This window comes from Gnatocerus cornutus, unplaced genomic scaffold (assembly GCF_029298725.1).
Source record: "Gnatocerus cornutus isolate USDA-ARS CGAHR unplaced genomic scaffold, icGnaCorn1.1 ctg00000103.1, whole genome shotgun sequence".
In the NCBI taxonomy this organism is placed as follows: Eukaryota; Metazoa; Arthropoda; class Insecta; order Coleoptera; family Tenebrionidae; genus Gnatocerus; species Gnatocerus cornutus.
In genome coordinates, this window is record NW_028275443.1 from 312,872 (window position 1) to 329,136 (window position 16,265).

The window sequence follows — 16,265 nt, forward strand, 5'->3', positions numbered from 1 at the left end:
TCGATGCAAAACGACGATTTCTCGCCGATTTTCGTTGTTTTCTGGCATGAATTTGCAAAGAAGAGCACGAAATCTACAAAATCATGACTTTTTACCAAGATTCAACGGCTGAATTGCAAGAAAACAGCAGAATTCTGCACGAAATTGTCAAAATTCTTAGAGAAAACCGCATATTTCGATGCAAAACGACGATTTCACGCCGATTTTCGTTGTATTCTGGCTTGAATTCGCAAAGAAGAGCACGAAATCTACAAAATCATCACTTTTTACCAAGATTCAACGGCTGAATTGCAAGAAAACAGCAGAATTCTGCACGAAATCATCAATATTCTTAGAGAAAACCGCATATATCGATGCAAAACGACGATTTCTCGCCGATTTTCGTTGTTTTCTGGCTTGAATTCGCAAAGAAGAGCACGAAATCTACAAAATCATCACTTTTTACCAAGATTCAACGGCTGAATTGCAAGAAAACAGCAGAATTCTGCACGAAATCATCAAAATTCTTACAGAAAACCGCATATTTCGATGCAAAACAACGATTTCTCGCCGATTTTCGTTGTTTTCTGGCTTGAATTCGCAAAGAAGAGCACGAAATCTACAAAATCATCACTTTTTACCAAGATTTTACGGCTGAATTGCAAGAAAACAGCAGAATTCTGCACGAAATCATCAAAATTTTTACAGAAAACCGCATATTTCGACGCATAACAACGATTTCTCGCCGATTTTCGTTGTTTTCTGGCTTGAATTCGCAAAGAAGAGCACGAAATTTACAAAATCATCACTTTTTACCAAGATTCTACGGCTGAATTGCAAGAAAACAGCAGAATTCTGCACGAAATCATCAAAATTCATACAGAAAACCGCATTTTTCGATGCAAAACGACGATTTCTCGCCGATTTTCGTTGTTTTCTAGCATGAATTTGCAAAGAAGAGCACGAAATCTACAAAATCATGACTTTTTACCAAGATTCAACGGCTGAATTGCAAGAAAACAGCAGAATTCTGCACGAAATCATCAAAATTCTTAGAGAAAACCGCTTATTTCGATGCAAAACGACGATTTCTCGCCGATTTTCGTTGTTTTCTGGCTTGAATTCGCAAAGAAGAGCACGAAATCTACAAAATCATCAATTTTTACCAAGATTCAACGGCTGAATTGCAAGAAAACAGCAGAATTCTGCACGAAATCATCAAAATTCTTAGAGAAAACCGCATATTTCGATGCAAAACGACGATTTCTCGCCGATTTTCGTTGTTTTCTGGCTTGAATTTGCAAAGAAGAGCACGAAATCTACAAAATCATGACTTTTTACCAAGATTCAACGGCTGAATGCAAGAAAACAGCAGAATTCTGCACGAAATCATCAAAATTCTTACAGAAAACCGCATTTTTCGATGCAAAACGACGATTTCTCGCCGATTTTCGTTGTTTTCTGGCTTGAATTCGCAAAGAAGAGCACGAAATCTACAAAATCATAACTTTTTACCAAGATTCAACGGCTGAATTGCAAGAAAACAGCAGAATTCTGCACGAAATTATCAAAATTCTTACAGAAAACCGCATATTTCGATGCAAAACAACGATTTTTCGCCGATTTTCGTTGTTTTCTGGCTTGAATTCGCAAAGAAGAGCACGAAATCTACAAAATCATCACTTTTTACCAAAATTCTACGGCTGAATTGCAAGAAAACAGCAGAACTCTGCACGAAATCATCAAAATTCTTACAGAAAACCGCATATTTTGATGCAAAACGACGATTTCTCGCCGATTTTCGTTGTTTTCTGGCTTGAATTCGCAAAGAAGAGCACGAAATCTACAAAATCATCACTTTTTACTAAGATTCTACGGCTGAATTGCAAGAAAACAGCAGAATTCTGCACGAAATCGTCAAAATTCTTACAGAAAACCGCATATTTCGACGCATAACAACGATTTCTCGCCGATTTTCGTTGTTTTCTGGCTTGAATTCGCAAAGAAGAGCACGAAATCTACAAAATCATCACTTTTTACCAAGATTCTACAGCTGAATTGCAAGAGAACAGCAGAATTCTGCACGAAATCATCAAAATTCTTACAGAAAACCGCATATTTCGATGCAAAACGACGATTTCTCGCCGATTTTCGTTGTTTTCTGGCTTGAATTCGCAAAGAAGAGCACGAAATCTACAAAATCATGACTTTTTACCAAGATTCAACGGCTGAATTGCAAGAAAACAGCAGAATTCTGCACGAAATCATCAAAATTCTTAGAGAAAACTGCATATTTCGATGCAAAACAACGATTTCTCGCCGGTTTTCGTTGTTTTCTATCTTGAATTCGCCAAGAAGAGCACGAAATCTACAAAATCATGACTTTTTACCAAGATTCAACGGCTGAATTGCAAGAAAACAGCAGAATTCTGCACGAAATCGTCAAAATTCTTAGAGAAAACCGCATATTTCGATGCAAAACGACGATTTCTCGCCGATTTTCGTTGTTTTCTGGCTTGAATTCGCAAAGAAGAGCACGAAATCTACAAAATCGTCACTTTTTACCAAGATTCAACGGCTGAATTGCAAGAAAAGAGCAGAATTCTGCACGAAATCATCAAAATTCTTAGAGAATACCGCATATTTCGATGCAAAACGACGATTTCTCGCCGATTTTCGTGGTTTTCTGGCTTGAATTCGCAAAGAAAAACACGAAATCTACAAAATCATGACTTTTTTCCAAGATTCAACGGCTGAATTGCAAGAAAACAGCAGAATTTTGCACGAAATCATCAAAATTCTTACAGAAAACCGCATATTTCGATGCAAAACGATTATTTCTCGCCGATTTTCGTTGTTTTCTGGCTTGAATTCGCAAAGAAGAGAACGAAATCTACAAAATCATGACTTTTTACCAAGATTCAACGGCTGAATTGGAAGAAAACAGCAGAATTCTGCACGAAATCATCAAAATTCTTAGAGAAAACCGCATATTTCGATGCAAAACGACGATTTCTCGCCGATTTTCGTTGTTTTCTGGCTTGAATTCGCAAAGAAGAGCACGAAATCTACAAAATCATCAATTTTTACCAAGATTCAACGGCTGAATTGCAAAAAAACAGCAGAATTCTGCACGAAATCATCAAAATTCTTAGAGAAAACCGCATATTTCGATGCAAAACGACGATTTCTCGCCGATTTTCGTTGTTTTCTGGCTTGAATTCGCAAAGAAGAGCACGAAATCTACAAAATCATGACTTTTTACCAAGATTCAACGGCTGAATGCAAGAAAACAGCAGAATTCTGCACGAAATCATCAAAATTCTTACAGAAAACCGCATTTTTCGATGCAAAACGACGATTTCTCGCCGATTTTCGTTGTTTTCTGGCTTGAATTCGCAAAGAAGAGCACGAAATCTACAAAATCATAACTTTTTACCAAGATTCAACGGCTGAATTGCAAGAAAACAGCAGATTTCTGCACAAAATCATCAAAATTCTTACAGAAAACCGCATATTTCGATGCAAAACAACGATTTTTCGCCGATTTTCGTTGTTTTCTGGCTTGAATTTGCAAAGAAGAGCACGAAATCTACAAAATCATCACTTTTTACCAAGATTCTACGGCTGAATTGCAAGAAAACAGCAGAATTCTGCACGAAATCATCAAAATTCTTACAGAAAACCGCATATTTCGATGCAAAACGACGATTTCTCGTTGTTTTCTGGCTTGAATTCGCAAAGAAGAGCACGAAATCTACAAAATCATCACTTTTTACCAAGATTCTACGGCTGAATTGCAAGAAAACAGCAGAATTCTGCACGAAATCGTCAAGATTCTTACAGAAAACCGCATATTTCGACGCATAACAACGATTTCTCGCCGATTTTCGTTGTTTTCTGGCTTGAATTCGCAAAGAAGAGCACAAAATCTACAAAATCATCACTTTTTACCAAGATTCAACGGCTGAATTGCAAGAAAACAGCAGAATTCTGCACGAAATCATCAAAATTCTTAGAGAAAACCGCATATTTCGATGCAAAACGACGATTTCTCGCCGATTTTCGTGGTTTTCTGGCTTAAATTCGCAAAGAAGAGCACGAAATCTACAAAATCATGACTTTTTTCCAAGATTCAACGGCTGAATTGCAAGAAAACAGCAGAATTTTGCACGAAATCATCAAAATTCTTACAGAAAACCGCATATTTCGATGCAAAACGATTATTTCTCGCCGATTTTCGTTGTTTTCTGGCTTGAATTCGCAAAGAAGAGCACGAAATCTACAAAATCATGACTTTTTACCAAGATTCAACGGCTGAATTGCAAGAAAACAGCAGAATTCTGCACGAAATCATCAAAATTCTTACAGAAAACCGCATATTTCGATGCAAAACGACGATTTCTCGCCGATTTTCGTTGTTTTCTGGCTTGAATTCGCAAAGAAGAGCACGAAATCTACAAAATCATGACTTTTTACCAAGATTCAACAGCTGAATTGCAAGTAAACAGCAAAATTCTGCACGAAATCGTCAAAATTCTTAGAGAAAACCGCATATTTCGATGCAAAACGACGATTTCTCGCCGATTTTCGTTGTTTTCTGGCTTGAATTCGCAAAGAAGAGCACGAAATCTACAAAATCATGATTTTTTACCAAGATTCAACGGCTGAATTGCAAGAAAACAGCAGAATTCTGCACGAAATCATCAAAATTCTTACAGAAAACCGCATATTTCGATGCAAAACGACGATTTCTCGCCGATTTTCGTTGATTTCTGGCTTGAATTCGCAAAGAAGAGCACGAAATCTACAAAATCATAACTTTTTACCAAGATTCAACGGCTGAATTGCAAGAAAACAGCAGAATTCTGCACGAAATCATCAAAATTCTTAGAGAAAACCGCATATTTCGATGCAAAACGACGATTTCTCGCTGTTTTTCGTTGTTTTCTATCTTGAATTCGCAAAGAAGAGCACGGAATCTACAAAATCATGATTTTTACCAAGATTCAACGGCTGAATTGCAAGAAAACAGCAGAATTCTGCACGAAATCATCAAAATTCTTACAGAAAACCGCATATTTCGATGCAAAACGACGATTTCTCGCCGATTTTCGTTGTTTTCTGGCTTGAATTCGCAAAGAAGAGCACGAAATCTACAAAATCATGACTTTTTACCAAGATTTAACGGCTGAATTGCAAGAAAACAGCAGAATTCTGCACGAAATCGTCAAAATTCTTACAGAAAACCGCATATTTCGACGCATAACAACGATTTCTCGCCGATTTTCGTTGTTTTCTGGCTTGAATTCGCAAAGAAGAGCACGAAATCTACAAAATCATCACTTTTTACCAAGATTCTACAACTGAATTGCAAGAAAACAGCAGAATTCTGCACGAAATCATCAAAATTCTTACAGAAAACCGCATATTTCGATGCAAAACGACGATTTCTCGCCGATTTTCGTTGTTTTCTGGCTTGAATTCGCAAAGAAGAGCACGAAATCTACAAAATCATGACTTTTTTTTACCAAGATTCAACGGCTGAATTGCAAGAAAACAGCAGAATTCTGCACGAAATCATCAAAATTCTTAGAGAAAACTGCATATTTCGATGCAAAACGACGATTTCTCGCCGATTTTCGTTGTTTTCTGGCTTGAATTCGCAAAGAAGAGCACGAAATCTACAAAATCATCACTTTTTACCAAGATTCAACGGCTGAATTGCAAGAAAACAGCAGAATTCTGCACGAAATCGTCAAAATTCTTAGAGAAAACCGCATATTTCGATGCAAAACGACGATTTTTCGCCGATTTTCGTTGTTTTCTGGCTTGAATTCGCAAAGAAGAGCACGAAATCTACAAAATCATCACTTTTTACCAAGATTCAACGGCTGAATTGCAAGAAAACAGCAGAATTCTGCACGAAATCATCAAAATTCTTAGAGAAAACCGCATATTTCGATGCAAAACGACGATTTCTCGCCGATTTTCGTGGTTTTCTGGCTTGAATTCGCAAAGAAGAGCACGAAATCTACAAAATCATGACTTTTTTCCAAGATTCAACGGCTGAATTGCAAGAAAACAGCAGAATTCTGCACGAAATCATCAAAATTCTTACAGAAAACCGCATATTTCGATGCAAAACGACGATTTCTCGCCGATTTTCGTGGTTTTCTGGCTTGAATTCGCAAAGAAGAGCACGAAATCTACAAAATCATGACTTTTTTCCAAGATTCAACGGCTGAATTGCAAGAAAACAGCAGAATTCTGCACGAAATCGTCAAAATTCTTACAGAAAACCGCATATTTCGTTGCAAAACGACGATTTCTCGCCGATTTTCGTTGTTTTCTGGCTTGAATTCGCAAAGAAGAGCACGAAATCTACAAAATCATGACTTTTTACCAAGATTCAACGGCTGAATTGCAAGAAAACAGCAGAATTCTACACGAAATCATCAAAATTCTTACAGAAAACCGCATATTTCGATGCAAAACCACGATTTCTCGCCGATTTTCGTTGTTTTCTGGCTTGAATTCGCAAAGAAGAGCACGAAATCTACAAAATCATGACTTTTTACCAAGATTCAACAGCTGAATTGCAAGAAAACAGCAGAATTCTGCACGAAATCATCAAAATTCTTACAGAAAACCGCATATTTCGATGCAAAACGACGATTTCTCGCCGATTTTCGTTGATTTCTGGCTTGAATTCGCAAAGAAGAGCACGAAATCTACAAAATCATGACTTTTTATCAAGATTCAACGGCTGAATTGCAAGAAAACAGCAGAATTCTGCACGAAATCATCAAAATTCTTACAGAAAACCGCATATTTCGATGCAAAACGACGATTTCTCGCCGATTTTCGTTGTTTTCTGGCTTTAATTCGCAAAGAAGAGCACGAAATCTACAAAATCATGACTTTTTACCAAGATTCAACGGCTGAATTGCAAGAAAACAGCAGAATTCTGCACAAAATCATCAAAATTCTTACAGAAAACCGCATATTTCGATGCAAAACGACGATTTCTCGCTGATTTTCGTTGTTTTCTGGCTTTAATTCGCAAAGAAGAGCACGAAATCTACAAAATCATGACTTTTTACCAAGATTCAACGGCTGAATTGCAAGAAAACAGCAGAATTCTGCACGAAATCGTCAAAATTCTTAGAGAAAACCGCATATTTCGATGCAAAACGACGATTTCTCGCCGATTTTCGTTGTTTTCTGGCTTAAATTCGCAAAGAAGAGCACGAAATCTACAAAATCATCACTTTTTACCAAGATTCAACGGCTGAATTGCAAGAAAACAGCAGAATTCTGCACGAAATCATCAAAATTCTTAGAGAAAACCGCATATTTCGATGCAAAACGACGATTTCTCGCCGATTTTCGTGGTTTTCTGGCTTAAATTCGCAAAGAAGAGCACGAAATCTACAAAATCATGACTTTTTTCCAAGATTCAACGGCTGAATTGCAAGAAAACAGCAGAATTTTGCACGAAATCATCAAAATTCTTACAGAAAACCGCATATTTCGATGCAAAACGATTATTTCTCGCCGATTTTCGTTGTTTTCTGGCTTGAATTCGCAAAGAAGAGCACGAAATCTACAAAATCATGACTTTTTACCAAGATTCAACGGCTGAATTGCAAGAAAACAGCAGAATTCTGCACGAAATCATCAAAATTCTTACAGAAAACCGCATATTTCGATGCAAAACGACGATTTCTCGCCGATTTTCGTTGTTTTCTGGCTTGAATTCGCAAAGAAGAGCACGAAATCTACAAAATCATGACTTTTTACCAAGATTCAACAGCTGAATTGCAAGTAAACAGCAAAATTCTGCACGAAATCGTCAAAATTCTTAGAGAAAACCGCATATTTCGATGCAAAACGACGATTTCTCGCCGATTTTCGTTGTTTTCTGGCTTGAATTCGCAAAGAAGAGCACGAAATCTACAAAATCATGATTTTTTACCAAGATTCAACGGCTGAATTGCAAGAAAACAGCAGAATTCTGCACGAAATCATCAAAATTCTTACAGAAAACCGCATATTTCGATGCAAAACGACGATTTCTCGCCGATTTTCGTTGATTTCTGGCTTGAATTCGCAAAGAAGAGCACGAAATCTACAAAATCATAACTTTTTACCAAGATTCAACGGCTGAATTGCAAGAAAACAGCAGAATTCTGCACGAAATCATCAAAATTCTTACAGAAAACCGCATATTTCGATGCAAAACGACGATTTCTCGCCGATTTTCGTTGTTTTCTGGCTTGAATTCGCAAAGAAGAGCACGAAATCTACAAAATCATGACTTTTTACCAAGATTCAACGGCTGAATTGCAAAAAAACAGCAGAATTCTGCACGAAATCATCAAAATTCTTAGAGAAAACCGCATATTCCGATGCAAAACGACGATTTCTCGCCGATTTTCGTTGTTTTCTGGCTTGAATTCGCAAAGAAGAGCACGAAATCTACAAAATCATCACTTTTTACCAAGATTCAACGGCTGAATTGCAAGAAAACAGCAGAATTCTGCACGAAATCATCAAAATTCTTAGAGAAAACCGCATATTTCGATGCAAAACGACGATTTCTCGCTGATTTTCGTTGTTTTCTATCTTGAATTCGCAAAGAAGAGCACGGAATCTACAAAATCATGATTTTTACCAAGATTCAACGGCTGAATTGCAAGAAAACAGCAGAATTCTGCACGAAATCATCAAAATTCTTACAGAAAACCGCATATTTCGATGCAAAACGACGATTTCTCGCCGATTTTCGTTGTTTTCTGGCTTGAATTCGCAAAGAAGAGCACGAAATCTACAAAATCATGACTTTTTACCAAGATTTAACGGCTGAATTGCAAGAAAACAGCAGAATTCTGCACGAAATCGTCAAAATTCTTACAGAAAACCGCATATTTCGACGCATAACAACGATTTCTCGCCGATTTTCGTTGTTTTCTGGCTTGAATTCGCAAAGAAGAGCACGAAATCTACAAAATCATCACTTTTTACCAAGATTCTACAACTGAATTGCAAGAAAACAGCAGAATTCTGCACGAAATCATCAAAATTCTTACAGAAAACCGCATATTTCGATGCAAAACGACGATTTCTCGCCAATTTTCGTTGTTTTCTGGCTTGAATTCGCAAAGAAGAGCACGAAATCTACAAAATCATGACTTTTTTTTACCAAGATTCAACGGCTGAATTGCAAGAAAACAGCAGAATTCTGCACGAAATCATCAAAATTCTTAGAGAAAACTGCATATTTCGATGCAAAACGACGATTTCTCGCCGATTTTCGTTGTTTTCTGGCTTGAATTCGCAAAGAAGAGCACGAAATCTACAAAATCATCACTTTTTACCAAGATTCAACGGCTGAATTGCAAGAAAACAGCAGAATTCTGCACGAAATCGTCAAAATTCTTAGAGAAAACCGCATATTTCGATGCAAAACGACGATTTTTCGCCGATTTTCGTTGTTTTCTGGCTTGAATTCGCAAAGAAGAGCACGAAATCTACAAAATCATCACTTTTTACCAAGATTCAACGGCTGAATTGCAAGAAAACAGCAGAATTCTGCACGAAATCATCAAAATTCTTAGAGAAAACCGCATATATCGATGCAAAACGACGATTTCTCGCCGATTTTCGTGGTTTTCTGGCTTGAATTCGCAAAGAAGAGCACGAAATCTACAAAATCATGACTTTTTTCCAAGATTCAACGGCTGAATTGCAAGAAAACAGCAGAATTCTGCACGAAATCGTCAAAATTCTTACAGAAAACCGCATATTTCGTTGCAAAACGACGATTTCTCGCCGATTTTCGTTGTTTTCTGGCTTGAATTCGCAAAGAAGAGCACGAAATCTACAAAATCATGACTTTTTACCAAGATTCAACGGCTGAATTGCAAGAAAACAGCAGAATTCTACACGAAATCATCAAAATTCTTACAGAAAACCGCATATTTCGATGCAAAACGACGATTTCTCGCCGATTTTCGTTGTTTTCTGGCTTGAATTCGCAAAGAAGAGCACGAAATCTACAAAATCATGACTTTTTACCAAGATTCAACAGCTGAATTGCAAGAAAACAGCAGAATTCTGCACGAAATCATCAAAATTCTTACAGAAAACCGCATATTTCGATGCAAAACGACGATTTCTCGCCGATTTTCGTTGATTTCTGGCTTGAATTCGCAAAGAAGAGCACGAAATCTACAAAATCATGACTTTTTATCAAGATTCAACGGCTGAATTGCAAGAAAACAGCAGAATTCTGCACGAAATCATCAAAATTCTTACAGAAAACCGCATATTTCGATGCAAAACGACGATTTCTCGCCGATTTTCGTTGTTTTCTGGCTTGAATTCGCAAAGAAGAGCACGAAATCTACAAAATCATGACTTTTTACCAAGATTCAACGGCTGAATTGCAAGAAAACAGCAGAATTCTGCACGAAATCATCAAAATTCTTAGAGAAAACCGCATATTTCGATGCAAAACGACGATTTCTCGCTGATTTTCGTTGTTTTCTATCTTGAATTCGCAAAGAAGAGCAAGAAATCTACAAAATCATGACTTTTTACCAAGATTCAACGGCTGAATTGCAAGTAAACAGCAGAATTCTGCACGAAATCGTCAAAATTCTTAGAGAAAACCGCATATTTCGATGCAAAACGACGATTTTTCGCCGATTTTCGTTGTTTTCTGGCTTGAATTCGCAAAGAAGAGCACGAAATCTACAAAATCATCACTTTTTACCAAGATTCAACGGCTGAATTGCAAGAAAACAGCAGAATTCTGCACGAAATCATCAAAATTCTTAGAGAAAACCGCATATTTCGATGCAAAACGACGATTTCTCGCTGATTTTCGTTGTTTTCTATCTTGAATTCGCAAAGAAGAGCACGGAATCTACAAAATCATGATTTTTACCAAGATTCAACGGCTGAATTGCAAGAAAACAGCAGAATTCTGCACGAAATCATCAAAATTCTTACAGAAAACCGCATATTTCGATGCAAAACGACGATTTCTCGCCGATTTTCGTTGTTTTCTGGCTTGAATTCGCAAAGAAGAGCACGAAATCTACAAAATCATGACTTTTTACCAAGATTCAACGGCTGAATTGCTAGAAAACAGCAGAATTCTGCACGAAATCATCAAAATTCTTACAGAAAACCGCATATTTCGATGCAAAACGACGATTTCTCGCCGATTTTCGTTGTTTTCTGGCTTGAATTCGCAAAGAAGAGCACGAAATCTACAAAATCATGACTTTTTACCAAGATTCAACGGCTGAATTGCAAGAAAACAGCAGAATTCTGCACGAAATCATCAAAATTCTTAGAGAAAACCGCATATTTCGATGCAAAACGACGATTTCTCGCTGATTTTCGTTGTTTTCTATCTTGAATTCGCAAAGAAGAGCACGAAATCTACAAAATCATGACTTTTTACCAAGATTCAACGGCTGAATTGCAAGTAAACAGCAGAATTCTGCACGAAATCGTCAAAATTCTTAGAGAAAACCGCATATTTCGATGCAAAACGACGATTTCTCGCCGATTTTCGTTGTTTTCTGGCTTGAATTCGCAAAGAAGAGCACGAAATCTACAAAATCATCACTTTTTACCAAGATTCAACGGCTGAATTGCAAGAAAACAGCAGAATTCTGCACGAAATCATCAAAATTCTTAGAGAAAACCGCATATTTCGATGCAAAACGACGATTTCTCGCTGATTTTCGTTGTTTTCTATCTTGAATTCGCAAAGAAGAGCACGGAATCTACAAAATCATGATTTTTACCAAGATTCAACGGCTGAATTGCAAGAAAACAGCAGAATTCTGCACGAAATCATCAAAATTCTTACAGAAAACCGCATATTTCGATGCAAAACGACGATTTCTCGCCGATTTTCGTTGTTTTATGGCTTGAATTCGCAAAGAAGAGCACGAAATCTACAAAATCATCACTTTTTACCAAGATTCAACGGCTGAATTGCAAGAAAACAGCAGAATTCTGCACGAAATCATCAAAATTCTTAGAGAAAACCGCATATTTCTATGCAAAACGACGATTTCTCGCTGATTTTCGTTGTTTTCTATCTTGAATTCGCAAAGAAGAGCACGAAATCTACAAAATCATGACTTTTTACCAAGATTCAACGGCTGAATTGCAAGATAACAGCAGAATTCTGCACGAAATCATCATAATTCTTATAGAAAACCGCATATTTCGATGCAAAACGACGATTTCTCGCCGATTTTCGTTGTTTTCTGGCTTGAATTCGCAAAGAAGAGCACGAAATCTACAAAATCATCACTTTTTACCAAGATTCAACGGCTGAATTGCAAGAAAACAGCAGAATTCTGCACTAAATCATCAAAATTCTTAGAGAAAACCGCATATTTCGATGCAAAACGACGATTTCTCGCTGATTTTCGTTGTTTTCTATCTTGAATTCGCAAAGAAGAGCACGGAATCTACAAAATCATGATTTTTACCAAGATTCAACGGCTGAATTGCAAGAAAACAGCAGAATTCTGCACGAAATCATCAAAATTCTTACAGAAAACCGCATATTTCGATGCAAAACGACGATTTCTCGCCGATTTTCGTTGTTTTATGGCTTGAATTCGCAAAGAAGAGCACGAAATCTACAAAATCATGACTTTTTACCAAGATTCAACGGCTGAATTGCAAGAAAACAGCAGAATTCTGCACAAAATCATCAAAATTCTTACAGAAAACCGCATTTTTCGATGCAAAACGACGATTTCTCGCCGATTTTCGTTGTTTTCTGGCTTGAATTCGCAAAGAAGAGCACGAAATCTACAAAATCATCACTTTTTACCAAGATTCTATTGCTGAATTGCAAGAAAACAGCAGAATTCTGCACGAAATCTGGCTTGAATTCGCAAAGAAGAGCACGAAATCTACAAAATCATGACTTTTTACCAAGATTCAACGGCTGAATTGCAAGAAAACAGCAGAATTCTGCACGAAATCATCAAAATTCTTAGAGAAATCTACATATTTCGATGCAAAACAACGATTTCTCGCCAATTTTCGTTGTTTTCTATCTTGAATTCGCCAAGAAGAGCACGAAATCTACAAAATCATGACTTTTTACCAAGATTCAACGGCTGAATTGCAAGAAAACAGCAGAATTCTGCACGAAATCGTCAAAATTCATAGAGAAAACCGCATATTTCGATGCAAAACGACGATTTCTCGCCGATTTTTGTGGTTTTCTGGCTTGAATTCGCAAAAAATAGCACGAAATCTACAAAATCATGACTTTTTACCAAGATTCAACGGCTGAATTGCAAGATAACAGCAGAATTCTGCACGAAATCATCATAATTCTTATAGAAAACCGCATATTTCGATGCAAAACGACGATTTCTCGCCGATTTTCGTTGTTTTCTGGCTTGAATTCGCAAAGAAGAGCACGAAGTCTACAAACTCATGACTTTTTCCCAACATTCAACGGCTGAATTGCAAGAAAACAGCAGAATACTGCACGAAATCATCAAAATTCTTACAGAAAACCGCATATTTCGATGCAAAACGATTATTTCTCGCCGATTTTCCTTGTTTTCTGGCTTGAATTCGCAAAGAAGAGCACGAAATCTACAAAATCATAACTTTTTACCAAGATTCAACGGCTGAATTGCAAGAAAACAGCAGAATTCTGCACGAAATCATCAAAATTCTTACAGAAAACCGCATATTTCGATGCAAAACGACGATTTCTCGCCGATTTTCGTTGATTTCTGGCTTGAATTCGCAAAGAAGAGCACGAAATCTACAAAATCATGACTTTTTACCAAGATTCAACGGCTGAATTGCAAGAAAACAGCAGAATTCTGCACGAAATCATCAAAATTCTTACAGAAAACCGCATATTTCGATGCAAAACGACGATTTCTCGCCGATTTTCGTTGTTTTCTGGCTTGAATTCGCAAAGAAGAGCACGAAATCTACAAAATCATGACTTTTTACCAAGATTCAACACTGAATTGCAAGAAAACAGCAGAATTCAGCACGAAATCATCAAAATTCTTAGAGAAAACCGCATATTTCGATGCAAAACGACGATTTCTCGCCGATTTTCGTTGTTTTCTGGCTTGAATTCGCAGAGAAGAGCACGAAATCTACAAAATCATGACTTTTTACCAAGATTCAACGGCTGAATTGCAAGTAAACAGCAGAATTCTGCACGAAATCGTCAAAATTCATAGAGAAAACCGCATATTTCGATGCAAAACGACGATTTCTCGCCGATTTTTGTGGTTTTCTGGCTTGAATTCGCAAAAAAGAGCACGAAATCTACAAAATCATGACTTTTTACCAAGATTCAACAGCTGAATTGCAAGATAACAGCAGAATTCTGCACGAAATCATCAAAATTCTTACAGAAAACCGCATATTTCGATGCAAAACGACGATTTCTCGCCGATTTTCGTTGTTTTCTGGCTTGAATTCGCAAAGAAGAGCACGAAATCTACAAAATCATGACTTTTTACCAAGATTCAACGGCTGAATTGCAAGAAAACAGCAGAATTCTGCACAAAATCATCAAAATTCTTACAGAAAACCGCATATTTCGATGCAAAACGATTATTTCTCGCCGATTTTCGTTGTTTTCTGGCTTGAATTCGCCAAGAAGAGCACGAAATCTAAAAAATCATGACTTTTTACCAAGATTCAACGGCTGAATTGCAAGATAACAGCAGAATTCTGCACGAAATCATCAAACTTCTTACAGAAAATCGCATATTTCGATGCAAAACGACGATTTCTCGCCGATTTTCGTTGTTTTCTGGCTTGAATTCGCAGAGAAGAGCACGAAATCTACAAAATCATGACTTTTTACCAAGATTCAACGGCTGAATTGCAAGAAAACAGCAGAATTCTGCACGAAATCATCAAAATTCTTACAGAAAACCGCATATTTCGATGCAAAACAACGATTTCTCGCCGATTTTCGTTGTTTACTGGCTTGAATTCGCAAAGAAGAGCACGAAATCTACAAAATCATTACTTTTTACCAAGATTCTACGGCTGAATTGCAAGAAAACAGCAGAATTCTGCACGAAATCATCAAAATTCTTACAGAAAACCGCATATTTCGATGCAAAACAACGATTTCTCGCCGATTTTCGTTGTTTTCTATCTTGAATTCGCCAAGAAGAGCACGAAATCTATAAAATCATGACTTTTTACCAAGATTCAACTGCTGAATTGCAAGAAAACAGCAGAATTCTGCACGAAATCGTCAAAATTCTTAGAGAAAACCGCATATTTCGATGCAAAACGACGATTTCTCGCTGATTTTCGTTGTTTTCTATCTTGAATTTGCAAAGAAGAGCACGAAATCTACAAAATCATGACTTTTTACCAAGATTCAGCGGCTGAATTGCAAGTAAACAGCAGAATTCTGCACGAAATCGTCAAAATTCTTAGAGAAAACCGCATATTTCGATGCAAAACGACGATTTCTCGCCGATTTTCGTTGTTTTCTGGCATGAATTTGCAAAGAAGAGCACGAAATATACAAAATCATGACTTTTTACCAAGATTCAACTGCTGAATTGCAAGAAAACAGCAGAATTCTGCACGAAATCGTCAAAATTCTTAGAGAAAACCGCATATTTCGATGCAAAACGACGATTTCTCGCTGATTTTCGTTGTTTTCTATCTTGAATTTGCAAAGAAGAGCACGAAATCTACAAAATCATGACTTTTTACCAAGATTCAGCGGCTGAATTGCAAGTAAACAGCAGAATTCTGCACGAAATCGTCAAAATTCTTAGAGAAAACCGCATATTTCGATGCAAAACGACGATTTCTCGCCGATTTTCGTTGTTTTCTGGCTTGAATTCGCAAAGAAGAGCACGAAATCTACAAAATCATTACTTTTTACCAAGATTCTACGGCTGAATTGCAAGAAAACAGCAGAATTCTGCACGAAATCATCAAAATTCTTACAGAAAACCGCATATTTCGATGCAAAACAACGATTTCTCGCCGATTTTCGTTGTTTTCTATCTTGAATTCGCCAAGAAGAGCACGAAATCTATAAAATCATGACTTTTTACCTAGATTCAACGGCTGAATTGCAAGAAAACAGCAGAATTCTGCACGAAATCATCAAAATTCTTACAGAAAACCGCATATTTCGATGCAAAACGACGATTTCTCGGCGATTTTCGTTGTTTTCTGGCATGAATTTGCAAAGAAGAGCACGAAAT